The 15,674-nt window shown below is 44.4% G+C and overlaps 1 protein-coding gene across 4 annotated transcripts in view; it reads right to left on the bottom strand.

Annotated features, from left to right (window-relative positions):
• Positions 1-15,674, bottom strand: part of LOC147733966 (adiponectin receptor protein 2-like) — a 489,190-nt gene that overhangs the window by 303,070 nt on the left and 170,446 nt on the right. Inside the window, exon 1 of one of the 4 annotated variants that reach the window (XM_086952870.1) lies at positions 15,292-15,500. The exons of the other annotated variants lie outside the window; for them this stretch is intronic. The gene's annotated coding sequence lies outside the window, so the exon portion shown is untranslated. Of the gene's footprint in view, positions 1-15,291; positions 15,501-15,674 lie in introns of those variants that run through there. 4 annotated transcript variants of the gene reach the window in all.

Here is a 15,674-nt window from a genome sequence, read left to right as displayed (position 1 = left end):
AGGTTGCGGAGTTGAGGGAGCAGTTGATGACGTCTCGGAGGTGCGGTGCAATGATGGAATCTGCTTTGTTAAAGATGTGGTGAGGGCAAGGGTCTGTGGGGGATCCTGAGTGGATGGAGTTCATCAGACGGATGGTGTCCTCAGTGGAGATTGGCTTCCAGTCATTGAGGATGTTCAGGGGGGGTAGGGGTCCTGCAGGGGATTGGGTGGGTTGGTCTTCGGGTTGGTTGTCGAAGCTGTTGTGGATGTCTGCAATTTTGTTGTAGAAGAATGAGGCTAGGGAGTCGCAGAGGGCTTGAGAGGGGGTGATGTCGTTGGAGTTGGCTGAGGGGTTGGTAAATTCCTTGACGATGTTGAATAATTCCTTGCTGTTGTGGGCGTTGTTATCTAGACGGTCCTTGAAGGCTGCTTTCTTGGCATTTCGGATTAGTTGGTTGTGTATGCGGGTGGCCTTTTTGAAGGCGTCCTTGGTGCTGGTGGTTGGGTCTTTTTTCCAGGCCTTCTCGAGGGAGCGACAGAGTTTCTTGGATTTCTTAAGGTCATCGTTGAACCAGGAGGCCTTTTTGCTGCCTAGTTTGATTTGTCGTTTTTTCAGTGGTGCTAGGATGTCGGCGCTGTTGGATAGCCATTGGGTGAGGTTGGTGGCTGCTTGGTCTGGGTTTGAGGAGTGGGCGGGGGGCTTTTGAAGAAGCGATGAGGAGATCTGGTCGATGGTGATTTTGTTCCAGTTTCTTTGCAATGTGGGTTGGGGGTGGTTGTTGGATGTAGGCTTGTTGTAGGTGATGTGAACGCAGCTGTGGTCAGTCCAAAGGAGAGCTGTGGTGTGGCTGAAGGAAACATGCTTGCTGGAGGTGAAGATGGGGTCGAGTGTGTGACCTGCGATGTGGGTGGGGGTAGTGACAAGTTGTTTAAGTCCGAGGTTTGCGAGGTTGTCCAAAAGGGTGGTGGTGTTGCGGTCGTTGTTCTTTTCAAGGTGAAAGTTGAGGTCTCCCAAAAGGATGTAGTCCTCGGAGGGGAGCGCGTGTGGAGTGATGAAGTCCGTGATGTCTTCACTAAATTGTGCGCGGGGTCCTGGTGGCCTGTAAAGGAGGGTGCCTCAGAGTGTGGTCTTGGGGTCGATGTGGATCTGGAAGTGAAGGTGTTCCGAGTTGGCGAGATTGACGTCTGAGCTGGTTGAGATGCAGATGGATTTCTTGTGGACGATAGCGATTCCTCCTCCTGTGTGGCCGGTACGGTCCTTGCGAATGATCTTATAGCCTTCCGGGAAGGCAATGGTGATGTCTGGGGCTGAAGAGGCATTCATCCATGTTTCTGTTAGGAAGGCGACGTCCGGAGAGACGGTGTCGAGTAGATTCCAGAGGTCAATGGCGTGTCTGTGGACCGAGCGGGTGTTGAGCAGGATGCATTGTAGGTGGTTGGGATCGGATCTTTGTTGTGTGTTCGTGGATGAGGAGTTGTTCTTGGTGCCGTCGAACTTGCAGGAGTAGCAGGAAAAGGGTCCATGGGTGTGTCCAGGGGCGGCTTGGACGCAGTTGAGGGAACGGCCGGGGTTAAGGGCTAGGAGGGTGGTGGCATCGTAAGTAATGCGGGAGGGGTGGACATTACGAGGACCAGGGGCTCTGGCGCTGGGCGCGGTCCAGGCGCGAACGGGCGTAGACGGGCTTACCTTTGGCGCACCTTCGGCGCGGCCATAGCGCATGGACGCTGCGCATGGGACCATCTGACATAAATGGAGAGTGGAGGGGGCGGAGCGTGGAAGGGGCAGCCCCTTGTTTGCCTACACCAGGAGTAAGAACATTAAAGAAATTCTTTCCAAACCTACACCTACCACCAAACACTACAAAGGAACCCAACCATGCCTCAACTGCAATCATTGCAACTGCATCATTAAAGGTAACACCATCAGACATCCTATGAAGGGAAACGCAATCAAACTTCAAGTTAACGCCACATGCGACTCCACGAATCAGATTTATGCTTTGAAATGCCCTTGTGGTAAATTGTATGTCGGTAAAACAGAGCGCAAAATCAAGACACGTATGAACGAACACAAATCTAATATACGACTTAAACAGGAGAAATCCAACATTGCCATGCATTTCTTGGAAGCTCGCCACACCATTGCACAACTACAATTCATCATCCTGGAAACCGTCACCCAAAAAGAAGGAACTGACAACCGCAAGTTACTTCTTAAAAGAGAACTCGAATGGATGTACCGTTTACAGACACTCAAACCATTTGGTCTTAACGATCGGATCGAATATAGTTGCTATTTGTAACCTGTTGTATATTTATGTTTTGCATTGCTCTTAATTGCTTCACCTTTCCTCGTGTTACTTTCTTCCCTGTTACTTTATTCCCTATACCAGCCAGTTGCACTGTCCATTTCCCTCCCACACACCGTTCCATCATGGCCCCTTCGCATCCTTCCCTAGCCCTTCAGACCTTTGTCAGTTTCTAATTTCCGCAGCACTCTGGTCCGTTTTTCATCTCCACCAGTCACGATCCTTAAATCCCTCAGTCCCCGTACTGACACAGCCACAGCGTCAAGCCACGTTTCTGAACCTTTGAAGTAGCGAATGCCGCTACTACAGACATGAAGTAAGTCCTTAACTGCACCCGTTAGCTTCCCTACGCGCAAGCGTTCACCTTTCTCGTTTCGCCTCCTTCACTCGATTTAATCTCACTCACGCCCCGCGCTGACCTCCGCTTCCCGCACCTTTCTATACCACCTTAGTTCACAGTTCGGCACTACCGTCCGTTGTTTCACCTTTTTTACTATTTTACACACAAACACCGAGCACTATGATTGATCGGCACTTAATTAATAATTTTCCCATGTTTCGTTACCTCAACCCTGATCCCGACTCGTCTTCCTTCCAGCACTCCGTGATAAAGGGCTCCCCGCCCGAAATGCATTGGAGCAGTTCACTTTCATTTTTCTAACCTAAGAGATCTACTTATTGGAATGATATGATGTTAATATCATCGAATAAATCACCATGAACCTTGTTGAATAAACAAACAACTTTTTGGACAACATCCTTTTGAATCATTGCATGATTACCCACGGAGTGCCTCACTTGGGGATGTATTAGCATTTCTATGCGTACACTACAAGTTCTTATTCTCTCAAGTGTGGTAGGTGACAGCTCCTCTCGCTCATCAAGTCAGAGATGTCATAGCCTGCCAACACCTATGCTCTTTTGTCTCACTACGTGGGAACAATGTACAAAGACCATCTGTCAGCTACACCTAGTTATGTAACCCAGGAAATATTTTCAGAATTGTGACTGAAATACAACTTTAACATTAAAGAGGACGTTCAATTACAGTTCTTTAGACACCAAATGTGACATTCCTACCTACTCCCAATGTAAAGTTATCACCTATTACATGTAATAAGTTAGATCAATGTTATACTGCAGGAAAGACAGGCATTAAGTAGTGGTAAACATGAATGCAAGAGTTTTTCACTACCCGGACACACAAAACGTAAAAGTACATGTCCGCTATTTTAAATACACTGCACCCTGCCCTCTTGGCTGTTATGGGCCTAACCTAGTGGTCACTTATATGTATTAAAAAGAAAGGTTAAGGCCTGGCCAAATGCTTTTTTAGCGAGGTTAAAGTGGCCGTTTAAACTGCACACACAGACTGCAATGGTACACCTGAAACCTGTTTAAAGAGGTACTTTGTGTGATGGCACAATCAGTGTTTAAGGCCTGCTAGTAGCATTTCGTTTACAGGCCCTGGGTACACATAGTATCACTTTACTAGGGACTTACAAGTGAATTTAATGTGCCAATTGGGTGTAAGCCAATTTCACCTTGTTTAAGGAAGAAAGCACAAGCACTTTGTATTGGTTGGCAGTAGTAAAGTGTGCAGCGTCCGAAAAGCCAACAAAGATGGGTTCAGAAAACAGGAGGGTGAAGTCAAAACGTTTGGGGAAAACAGTGTAGAAAGGTCCATATCCAAAATAAAAGAAACCAGTCCCAGGATGCTTGTTTCAAGTCCAGGGAAGACCTGGCTTGGCAGTTCGGGCTGTACAATTCCCATGACGCAGTAACCAAGGTCAAAACCCTTGATTACCATGGTAAACTGTGAGACCTTACATAACACTGGCTTCAACACAGCATAATGACAATCAATCCTTGAAGGCCTATTGACTTTAACATATGCTTTTCACTTAATTAAGTCCAACCTACTGTTTTTGTCATAACTTTTTCAAAATAACACAGATCAGACCTATACTTTTGATCAACAGTTTGTCACCCTAACCTACTCCTTTTTGATGGATTGAGCCCTTTCCAACAAGTCAAAATTTTGCAGCGGAAGCACACAACTTCTACTGATTCAGAATCTTTAATCAATCGAATCAACATTTGGGTGTAGTCATAGCCTCCTCTCAGTAATACTTCTTAAAGATCTGTTTCTGTTGATGGTACAAGGTCCATAACAGCTCTACAGTCAAGCCAGATGTAAATAAAAAATGAACTATTGTGATGATTCTGAAATCCCTCATCTAAATTCAGTGGGTAGTAGAGATGAAATACAAGAATCACTCTTTGGATTAAAAATGTGGGTTTTCAAAAGGCAACATTACAGCCAATGTCAAAAATACAATAAAGAATTTTAAAATCCGGACGCAGGGTAGACACTTTAAAACAAGGTTTTCCCATAAAAAGTGTTGAGATTTCCTTTAAAATGAACTATAACGTCCACTAAGACATGGAGTGGAGAAACGATGACATTTTCCACAAAGAACACTGCATATATAACCCAAGCATTTAAACAGTTCAGTAGTTATCTTGAGTATTTCGACGAAAACAGACCATAAACTTTAAATGTAAATGTAAATGTACATGTATTTATATAGCGCAAATCGCCCACATCGCAGGCATCTATGCGCTTGCTTAGGGAACCCGTCCTGGTATTCTCCTGTGAGATACCCCGGCAGGGTATCCACAAGGTGAAAGCCAGGCATCCCGCCGCGAGGGGCCGGTGTGGAGATTAAGCAAGCTATTGCCCAGAGTCGCAGAGTGTGAACCCGTGAGTCGAGTAGGCACCGGAGTGAGAATTATCGAGTCCGTGGAATTATTGAGCCCAACCCCCGTCGGGGCGGGGAATTGAACCCTGGTCCAGGGCCGATCTCAGCTTCCGAGTCTGCCGCCTCCAACCCCTGAGCCACACTTCTCCAATTTAACAAATATTGCTTATTTTATAACACAAGTAAATATATACTTATCACAGCCGTAACGCTTGATGTTAAACAAAAAAAAAGACAGACCTGCACAAAATGCTTAAAGACACTAAGGGGCTCAAAGCACATCGATTTAATGACACTCCTCCCAATTTTCGTTTTTGCATATAGAAACAGCACGATAAAAAAGACAGAAATTTGATAGTCAGATATACCCTTATAAAGCACTTCCCATAGTGGTTTAATCGTTTCTTTTCAAGGCAGCCGAAGATAGTAGTAATAATAATCTGTTTTATATAATGTGCCAAATAGCTCTTCGGCCATTTCGGGCGCTGTAAATACCGGGTCTAGCTATTACCCAATTTATGGTATTAGATTTGCCATCCTGCTGAAGGATGGTAAGCCCAGTTAAGCGTTGCAGGATTCAAACTTTTATCACACCTGTTTCAGCAGTGAATATTCAATTCACTGAGCCAGCTAGTTGGCTAAAACGCATTTTTTCACTGAAAGAATCTAGCACGGACAATTAGAGCAGCAGGATTTGCAGTAAGAAATGATTGATTCACCAATACACAAAACGTAGTTATCAAACTGTTAATGCTATTGAAGCTTGGATAGCACAGCCCCTGTTAGAGATCATAACTGCACAAATCCCCTCAGAGCACACCTTGACAGCAGTATCCTAAAGAAAGTAGCCATACTGAAATTGCAATGGGCTAACAACAACAAAATAATCTTAGTCTTGAGGCTTAGGATAAAAAGGAAGAAACCCAATTGCTTTTCAGTCATGAAAGAGATGATATCATCTGTAGTCACAAGGCTAAAAAGATTCTAAGATTCTACACAGGAGCTCACTTTACAAAATTTGATAAAATCAGTCACTTGTCCATCCATTGCTTTTACGCACAGGGAGATTAAGTGATTTGCCCAGAATCACAGGATGATGTGCCAAGACTCAAACCCGGTTCCCCAGATTTAAAGTCAGCCGCTCTTGCCGTTAGGCCAATTCCTCTACCCAATTCCTTGATTTGGGAACAAATAACGGAAACACTCTTTACCCGCAAGGATCGAGCTCCTGCCTGGTTCCAGAAAAGGTTCAACACCCCCCCCCCCCCCCCCCCCCCCCCCCCAAGTTCAGATCAGCTATCCAAAGCTTGGTTGAACAATCTTCTCTTGTAGACACTGCAGAGGAGATCGTACAACACAAGAGAAGGAGGTAGGATGACGGAGCATAATTAATGACAGACAATGGGCTCGTTTTTCAACAGTTGTGTTTTTGGTCCTTCCGTTTATGTGGCAAGTGAAAAAAAAATCTAAAGGGCACTTCCAAAACCAAGTCCAACCAACTAACATTAAGTACAATAAGCAACCAAACCTATTCAGAACAGAATGTTTCTTGTGTTTTTAAGCTTCACCTGCTAGGAGCACCTGAACATTCAAAAAATATGAAAATCATGGCAGCCAAGCTTAAAACAGGCATCTAGCCAATAATGTTTAAAATTATTGAAGGCTCCTGGCACAGGGGAATTTAAAAACTAGCAATGTAGACAGCTGGTTCGGTGATAACATTAGTCCAATTCTGTGGGTCTCTGAAGTCATGTCACGTGCTAAAACCTTCTAAAAATAACCCAGTGTAATAAAATAATGTAGCTGGCATAATGGAACAAACGAACAGCTAAATCAGGGATGGCAAATCCCAGTCTAGGTAGAAAGTCCTTGGAAGTCAAACCAATATAATGAGACCGTAAGAGCATAACATTAGCAACCAGTGAAAGGACATCTGATTGACATCAACAAGTGGCATGAACTGAAATCAACCCTATGATCGTGTAGCAGTTATACATAGTTTGGATGCCATTTTAAAAATCTTGTTTCCCTATCTGGACCCCAAAGAATTTTAGCACACCATATACTACACACGATCTACACTACCAGAGACATGATGTATAATCAGATACAATGAACTGAATGCAGTAAAAGCTCACATAAATCAAGAGAAAACACATGTTAATCGCTGAATTAAAATTCACAAAATTCTACACATCATGTTGGCTTTAGGCTAATCTACACATCTGACGAATCGAGACAATGTTTGGGAACTTCAAGACAATCTCTCTTTCCAGTGGTTGAAACAGTCTAAATTGGCGCCTCTTGCTTTATTCCAATCAAGTCTGGAGAATAGTTTGGACGATTTTAAATTGTTTGTGGAAAGCAAGAGAAAAAGTCTGGAAACCTTTGGACCATCATCTAGGTTCACTTATTTACAAGTGAGCCTTGGATCTAGTTAATCCTACACACGCCTAAAGCAGTTGTGATGATGCTCTTGGGCAGCATGAACAGAGGAGTGGCACACACTGCTCATACTGGTGCTCCGCAGGCTGCCTCTGAAACATACCTCAGCAGTAACTAACTGGAGTGTCCTGCATTCCAGTGCGCTGCAGTACCATGGCAAAATAGATCTGCTCAATCCGCTAACAACAAATGAATATATTGGTATTTAATTTTTAGCGCAAACCTAGCAAAGAAGCTAAGGAGTACTGTACATTACTTGGAGGTATTGGAAACAATCTACAAAATCGTGGACATTACACAACACAATTCATGCATTGTATTTCACATTTTTAGGCACAGGGAGAGGAAATAATTTGCCCAGAATCACACAATGTGGAGTCAAGTCCAGAGGTTGCGTTCAAACTTGGGTCCTAGGTTCCAAACTCGGCAGCTTTAGCCACTGGAGCATACCTAGGAGGTGTGATTCAGCGAAACACCTCCAGCATAATACAAAGACTGGTTTATTGCAGAAGATGGATGATACAATGGAGAAAAATAAATGCAAGAATTTTAGCTACGCCCACTGAAACAATACCGCGCATTCTCTCATAGCCTACCAACCCTTATGAGCCCAGCATACATCACAAAGCTACAGGGTAGGTAGAGCATTATTACAGAGGCTGGACAATTGTGTACCATCCTCTGATGGACAAGCAATGGTCGAATTTTAGTGAACCTCGGGACTAGAAGACCTTAACTTTAACTGTGACGTGCTGCTATAAAGTAACCACCATCTCCAAATGCAGAAGATTATCTTGAGCAGAAGAGTTCCTTCCAAACTAAACCACTAATATCCTACAACAAATCAATTCTATTTTAACCATTGAGGAGAGGCCTCTTTTGAAAGAAAGAAAGAAAGAAAGAAACATTTGTTCACAGTATGGTCAGAAAATAAAACTTGTAGTCCTAGTACTTTTAGGTGATACTTTGCCAGAAAGGATAGATGAATCCCTATTGAAGTTAGCCACAGAGCAATACCAGACTGACAAGCTATGTTGCGAGAAATTGAGGACCAAACCAAAACAATAAGAAACATTTGAATGAAAAAAAAACGTTTAGATAGCAGCCAATAGTGGCATAGGAAACATTCATTAGCAAAACCAATATGTCTCGCGTATGTGAGAGCTTTAGGCTTTGCTAATGTCTTTTAGCTATGTTGTACAGTAGCATGGTTGCTGTTCAGCATGGCTACAAGTTAGTGGTGTGGCACAGAGAGTTTTGGAGTGGAATAACAAGGAGTGACCTACAGTAGAGTGGCGTAGAGGGGCATAGGGTAGAGTGGAGCGGGGTAGTGGGGAGCGGCTTAGAGTGATGTGGCGTAGACTAGAATGGAGTAGAGTGAATTGATGTGGAGTGGCATTGTATTGAGTGGAGTGGCGTTTAGTGGCAGAGTGGCACTGTATGGCGTAGAGTAAAGTGGAGCAGTGTAGAGTAAATTGGACTTCCATAAAGTGGCATGGCATAGAGTAGGGTGGAGTGGCATAGCATAGAGTGGAATGGCATAGAAATGGAAGTATGTGTAGTGGTGTGAATTAGAATGGAGTGGTGTTGAGCAGAGTGGAGTAAAGTGGAGTCGATTGAGTGGCATGGGGTAAAGTGGCATGTATTGAAGTGGAATAGAGTGGCACTGTGTGCAATGGAGGGGCGTAGAGTGCAATGGAGGGGCATAGAGTAGAAAAGAGTAGTACAGTAACGTAGAGTAATGTAGAGGAGAGTGGCGTGGCATACAGTAGAGTGACAGAGCAGAGTGGAGTAAAGTGGCGTACAATGGTTTGGCAAAGATTAGAATGATGCAGAGTAGAGTGGTACAGAATGCCACTGCATGATTTCTATTCATTGTGTTTGTGGTGGGAGTGGTGCCTCTGTACCTGCTGCACTAATGCATAGTCCTGTCTGGTAAGAGTAGTTCAGTATAACTGATAAAGAGAAGTGTGTTATCGGTGTATGTGCCCTGAAGCAGGATGATAAGTTAGGTGTTAGTAAACAATAGCCATGAAATAGCATACTTTGTATTTTAATATGGAGCTAGGGTCAAAATGTATATTCTGGTGTAGGCCGTGTGTGGTATCCCCTAGTGCAAGTAAAGGAATGGTGGTCTTTTTGAGGTTTAAAAAGTAAACTGAAGCATTAGCATAGGTTTAATGTTTTTCATTAGTTCTTGTCCTGGTGTCACTGCAATTGCTGTTTGAAAAGTGCGTGTTCAAAGGATAGGGAAGAAAGAGGTGATTTGAGCTGCTTAGAAGAGCAGTGATATTCTATTGTTCTTTGTGAAGAAGGACTTTGACCAATTTGCCTATGCTGAACTTGTTCGGACACGTTTAGTAGCACCTGACTGTTGTCTGCTTTCAATCTAAGCAGCGACACGCAGAGAGGGGGGGGGGGTTCCCCTCAAGCTGGGCCAATGATAAAGACCGAAGTTACGGGGCCATCAGGCCTCCTTTAGTTCCAATCCGATCCTGGCTGGATGCTGTCTGGAGGTTCACACACTAATGCACATGGTTAGGGGGAAAAAGGGGTGGGAATAAAGGTTCACAGCTTGTTATCCTGTCGCAGAGGCAAACTTTTGACTTTTTTCCAGTCCCTGTTTATAAGTGAAATGCATGAACTGTAAGAATGTCAGATGTGTTGGTCTGTCCCAGTAGTTGCACAAATAACAATATAAATACCACTATTGTATTTATTTTGTTGTGCTACTCATTCCAGCCCAGGGTGTCCAAGCACTTTACATAACCTACATATTATACACTGACAATAAATCAATGTACAAGAGGTTTGTTCATAAAACAGTGAGGGTTACAAGGTGCAGAAGTCACAAGTCCTTCATAGCTTACTGTGCTATATCAGAAGAATTACAATGTATTAACTGCAAGTAACAAAAGGATCGCTGGGTTAAAAGCATTAACCCACCTACCTATCTAATTAAAATTCAAATCGGTCATCCGCATGTTACATGATGTGATATTTAAGGGTTATGTTACAGCCTAGTAAACTGAAGGGGCACGAGCGGGCTCCACGGGGAGAGTAATCTGCAATCCTCTTTCCTATAAATGCTCTCACTTTGAAGTCAGAAAAAGCAAAGTAAAGAACAAGCTCCCTCTGAAGACACTGCTTGACATTTCAACACGGTCTTTGAATGCCCAACAAACGTGGCTAGAAAAGAACAAGATTTAAAAGCCTGTTTACAGAAAAAAGTTTGTGAAAGAATACAGTAAACCAGGGGTACTCCTAGTACGGCCCGGCGGCGGCCCGGCGGCGGCCCGGCAAGCCTGCCCTGGTGGCCCGCGGACCTCGCAGACATCGTACCCATATTTAAAGACCACATTTATAAAGAATGTCTGCAAACACGGACGGGTGCAGCAGCGACACTTTGAGAGACTCTGCTGCTCTGTGGGGGCCGGGTGATTCCAGTGATAGGCAGAGCAGCAGAATCTCTCACACACACACACAGCCGCACCTGAGTACTTCACAGGTCTTTAGAAAGACCATTAGCATGATAGTGGAGCTTTGTTGATTTCACCTCTTCTTAGGCCCCTGAAGCTCCGCTCTGTGGGGGCGGGGTGATTAATTCCAGTGATAGGCAGAGCGGAGCTGCAGGGGCCTAAGAAGAGGTAAAATCAACAAAGCTCCACTAACATGCAAATGGTCTTTCTAAAGACCTGTGAAGGAGCACTTCGGGTGCGGCTGGAAGCGGGAAGCTGTCTCAGCCCTGGCAGACACACAGTCATGTTAGCAGTCTACTCAAGATGACATTTTACCACAGAGATGCACTGCTCTAAATGTAATGCAGCTAGTTCCTCCAGTATTGAGTTAAGGGCAGTTTCCGATATGGTGGTGGGGGTCATGTACTTCTTCATCCTGCTTGGGAGTGCCCAAGAAGAGCATTTGTCTATGCTGCTTTTGGAGAGACATGCAATGATTTTAGCATTAGAATATAATGCATCATAGTGTGGCAAGGGTCTCGGAACACCTCAGGGTTCACAAGGTTGGTGGCACTCTGTCTGGAGTGAGGGCACGTAAGAGATGCTACTTCCAGAAAGTGAAGTGAATCAAGATTAGCCACTGCTGAGAATTTGCCCTATAGGAGTTCATGGGGCAAGAACATTCTGAAGGTAGTGAAACTCTTTCCGTCGAGGGAGGTAGAAGGAGGGAGTGAGGGAGACAGAGGGAGAGGGAGAGGGAGAGGGAGGGAAGGGGAGTGAGGGTGGGAAGGGGAGTGAGGGAGGGAAGGGGAGTGAGGGAGGGAAGGGGAGTGAGGGAGGGAAGGGGAGTGAGGGAGGGAAGGGGAGTGAGGGAGGGAAGGGGAGTGAGGGAGGGAGGGGGAGTGAGGGAGGGAGGCGGAAGTGAGGCAGTGAGGGAAGGTGAGTGAGGGAAGGTGAGTGAGGGAAGGAGAGAGAGGGAAGGAGAGAGAGGGAGGGAGGGAAGGGGAGTGAGGGAAGGGGAGTGAGGGAGGGAGAGGTATGAAGGGGAGTGAGGGAGGGAGAGGAGGAAGGGGAGTGAGGGAGAGGGGAGGAGAGAGAGGGGGAGACAGCCAGAGTGAGACAGCCAGAGTGAGGGAGAGAGAGTCAGAGTGGGGGAGACAGGGAGAAAGGGAGAGAGAGGGAGGGAGAGGGAGACAGAGAGAGAGAGAGAGAGAGATGAGAGAGAGAGAGAGATGAGGGAGGGAGAGAGAGAGAGAGAGAGAGAGAGAGAGAGAGAGAGAGAGAGAGAGAGAGAGAGAGAGAGAGAGAGAGAGAGATATGGAGGGAAGGAGAGAGAGAGAGAGAGAGAGAGAGAGAGAGAGAGAGAGAGAGAGAGAGAGAGGGATGGAGGAAGGGAGACAGAGAGAGAGAGACAGACAGAGACAGAGAGAGAGAGACAGAGACAGAGACAGAGACAGAGACAGACAGAGAGAGACAGAGAGAGAGACAGAGACAGAGACAGAGAGAGAGATGTGTGTATGCCGGGTCTGGTGGCTCAGTGGACGAAGGTGTCCGCTGCAGGGACCTGTGTTCAACCTCATGGTCACAGTTTTTTGTTGTTGCTCTAGCCCCGCCCCCTCCCCACTGAACCCGCCCCCACCGGTGCGGCCCTCGGACCCAAACCACAATGTAAATTTGGCCCCAGAGAGAAAGTTTGTGAGTACCCATGCAGTAAACTGTTTGAGTAACGGAAGGGACAAACTCAAGCTGGACAGGCTAAAGCAAATAAAGGCAGCAAAGAGAAAACCAGAAAATGTGAGTTACAAAGCCCAAAGCCAGTGAATGCAACAGGCGGAATGCATTCCTAAGTCAACTTTCTGACTGTCCCCAAAATGTCTTTAGCAAAACAGACAGCTGTGATGTCTGGTAGGCTAGGAGCTAAAAAAGGCTATCCAATTAGCCATTTTCCTTCTTTCATACGTTCCCAGTTTGCAGAGCTCGAAGAAACCTTAAAATACACCACTGTGTAGTCTTACAGAGGAAGGCTCTCCCCTTAAACAATTTCACATACACTGGCTTTTCAAATAGAAACCATTCTCTATGTCACATAATAAAACTAATAGAGAGATTGTGTATGAAACGCGGCACGGGTCTTTATTAAAACACAACCTTCTTCAAAGTACTTCCATTGGCTGTCAATTACTCCTATTCAATGGTTTTCATAAATATGACTGACAAAAAGCATTCATGCACCATAACCCCGTGGAAAATATATTTAAGAGAAGAAAGGTAGCATCACAATTGTCCAGTATAAGGAATTAGAAATTGAACACGTTTAAAGATTTCACATACACTCATCAACAAAATTGATGCTTATTTGATAAGTCTGAGAAATGAGGTGCCTTTCAGTATTCAGGCTGCCAGTTCAAGGTTATACAGCACCTAGAACCTGTTGTCTTCTCAATTTTATTCCACAATGTCCAAAGTTCAATACAGACAAGAAAGGGGCAATGTGGTTTTGTGAGATAGAACTAGAGGCTTGGTTTGGCTGTAAGGAAACGTGATTTAAAACTAACAGTAGACAAGATTTGCATACATTCCTTCCAGAGAATTATATCTTAACTTCATGTTTCAGTTTATTTAACTGTAAATGAGAAGGCTAGAATTCCCCCTTATGACACAAACATCACTGACTGAAAATTGGAAAACCCTCAAGCGTGTGTCGGCATAGGCTGTTTCTTTGTAGATTGCCTGATGCATCACTTGTTACCATCTCATTCAAATCCACAGGGCTAATACACAAATCTTGCTAGGTTATAAAATAGACTACTGCTCATAACTGGCCCAGGGCAGTAGGAAGTTGCAGCCACTGTTTATGGCTAGAAACAAGGTACAAAAGATGTGACTGCATTATAAAGACCTTCTTCCATCTGGTGATGCTCTCAAAGCATACACACACTTTTAAACTTTAATTTAGAGGCATTACCAGCACAGCAGCAGGTGAACGAGAGGAGCACACAAAAGAATAGCATTAAGGCAAAAAGGCTACCAACGATTAAATATAAAAAGCAAGAATGCGAGATTTTTTCCTAATTTGTTGGCTGGTGAATAGGTGGAAAATCCTCAACTCGTAGACAATGCATAGCTTACACATAATTCTCTAGGCAGGCTTCAGGTCTCTACTGACTAGGTGTCCGCTCCCCAGCCTCCATTACAGTAAACAGTATCTTCGATTGTAAACCCAATAGCCTATCAAATTAAAATGATTAAGGAAAATAAAACAAAAGCACAAAAAAAAGTACAAAATAAGGAAAGCAGGTAGAACATGAAGAAAAAAAAGTATCGTAAAGATATTCACAAGGAAAATCATCCAAGGGGAAAAGGAGCAAAAACCATGTGTCATGTGTAAGAATAACATTTGATATATCCAAACTTAAGACTTAAAAGAGATCAGCTAAGGTGACAGATTGTATTTATTTCATTATACAGGTATTCTTTTTCAACACAAAAAGAGAGGGATTAACACTGACGAGTCCAAAATGGGGCTTGAAAAGCGAGCAGATGTAAAGTACGGTTCATCAAAAATAAACTCAAACGCATGGAAACTGAAGCACCGGGGTCCATGGACGGAAACAAATTAAATTAGAACATGAAATATCAAATCATTTTTTGCACCAAGAAGGATGTTCACAGGGACATTTATTCAAGTTTAAGAAAAAGCTCCACTTCCACTTGACCTCACTCTAGAATACTCTCCCACCAAAACACCAATTCTCTCTTCTGAATCTAAGCTGAAAGTTAAAAATGTTCAACTGGGAAGCTAAAGGTCTGAAACTAGAACTTTTAATTCACAATGTACTATTGTTCTTTGTAAACTATGTTTCGCTTGAAAGCTAAAAGTCTGACACTTTTTATTTTTGAAAATATCTACCCATGTTAAAAACCTTAATTGTAACATCCAGACAATCCCCTAATTCTAACCGCCACCCCCTCATAACCATCTAAATCTGTGTCCCCAATGCTCATCTGGGAAGCCTGATCACCATCAGGGTGAATTCCAGCCTCAAATTCTAATCTCAGAACAGTGCCCAATCTCTGAGGCTCCATCTCAGAGCTGAATTCTTACTGTAACCCTCACCTGCAGCCCAGCCCCTGTGGCATCGCTTCGACTTAGCCGAACCCTCGCCTACCTAAGCACTGCCCCTCACTCATCAGGTCACCCATACCCTAGCCTTCTGCAAATCCCTAATTACACCTTTATTCTCAATGTGGCCCTTTCAGTCAGCTTCTGAAATTCTAAAGTGGTAGCACCATAACTTGGAAGTCCCACAAAGAAATTCAGGAAATAGCACCCACCTTCGAGCTTAGATCTGCTGGTACTTCAGAGCTGGTCTTTTCAACCGATTATAGCTGTGGGAACCTGGGGACAGTGAGGACAGATGTGGAATGGAGGACACAGTCAGTCACTCTGCGGGTTAGTTGCTATCGGAGCTAAAAGCAGGCGGCCCAGTGAGTGTGAACGCGTGCTGTGAATGTCACAAGCCCTCTTATAGACGCCAGAGTTCAACATTGCCAACGCGGTACCAGGGTTACAGGGCGGCACGAGGAGATAAAACTGCTGCAATAAGTTCAAAGTCTAGAGCAAGGAAATAAAGGCGATAAACTAAAGCCAAAAGGAATACATAACATTTCATGCTTTACAGATGTGTCAGCAATATCAAACCTCGACACGTGATACA

Source organism: Lissotriton vulgaris, chromosome 1_2 (assembly GCF_964263255.1).
Source record: "Lissotriton vulgaris chromosome 1_2, aLisVul1.2, whole genome shotgun sequence".
NCBI classification, from domain to species: Eukaryota; Metazoa; Chordata; class Amphibia; order Caudata; family Salamandridae; genus Lissotriton; species Lissotriton vulgaris.
Note: the sequence above shows the minus strand (reverse complement) of the source record. Positions and strands in the feature narration are given on the sequence as shown.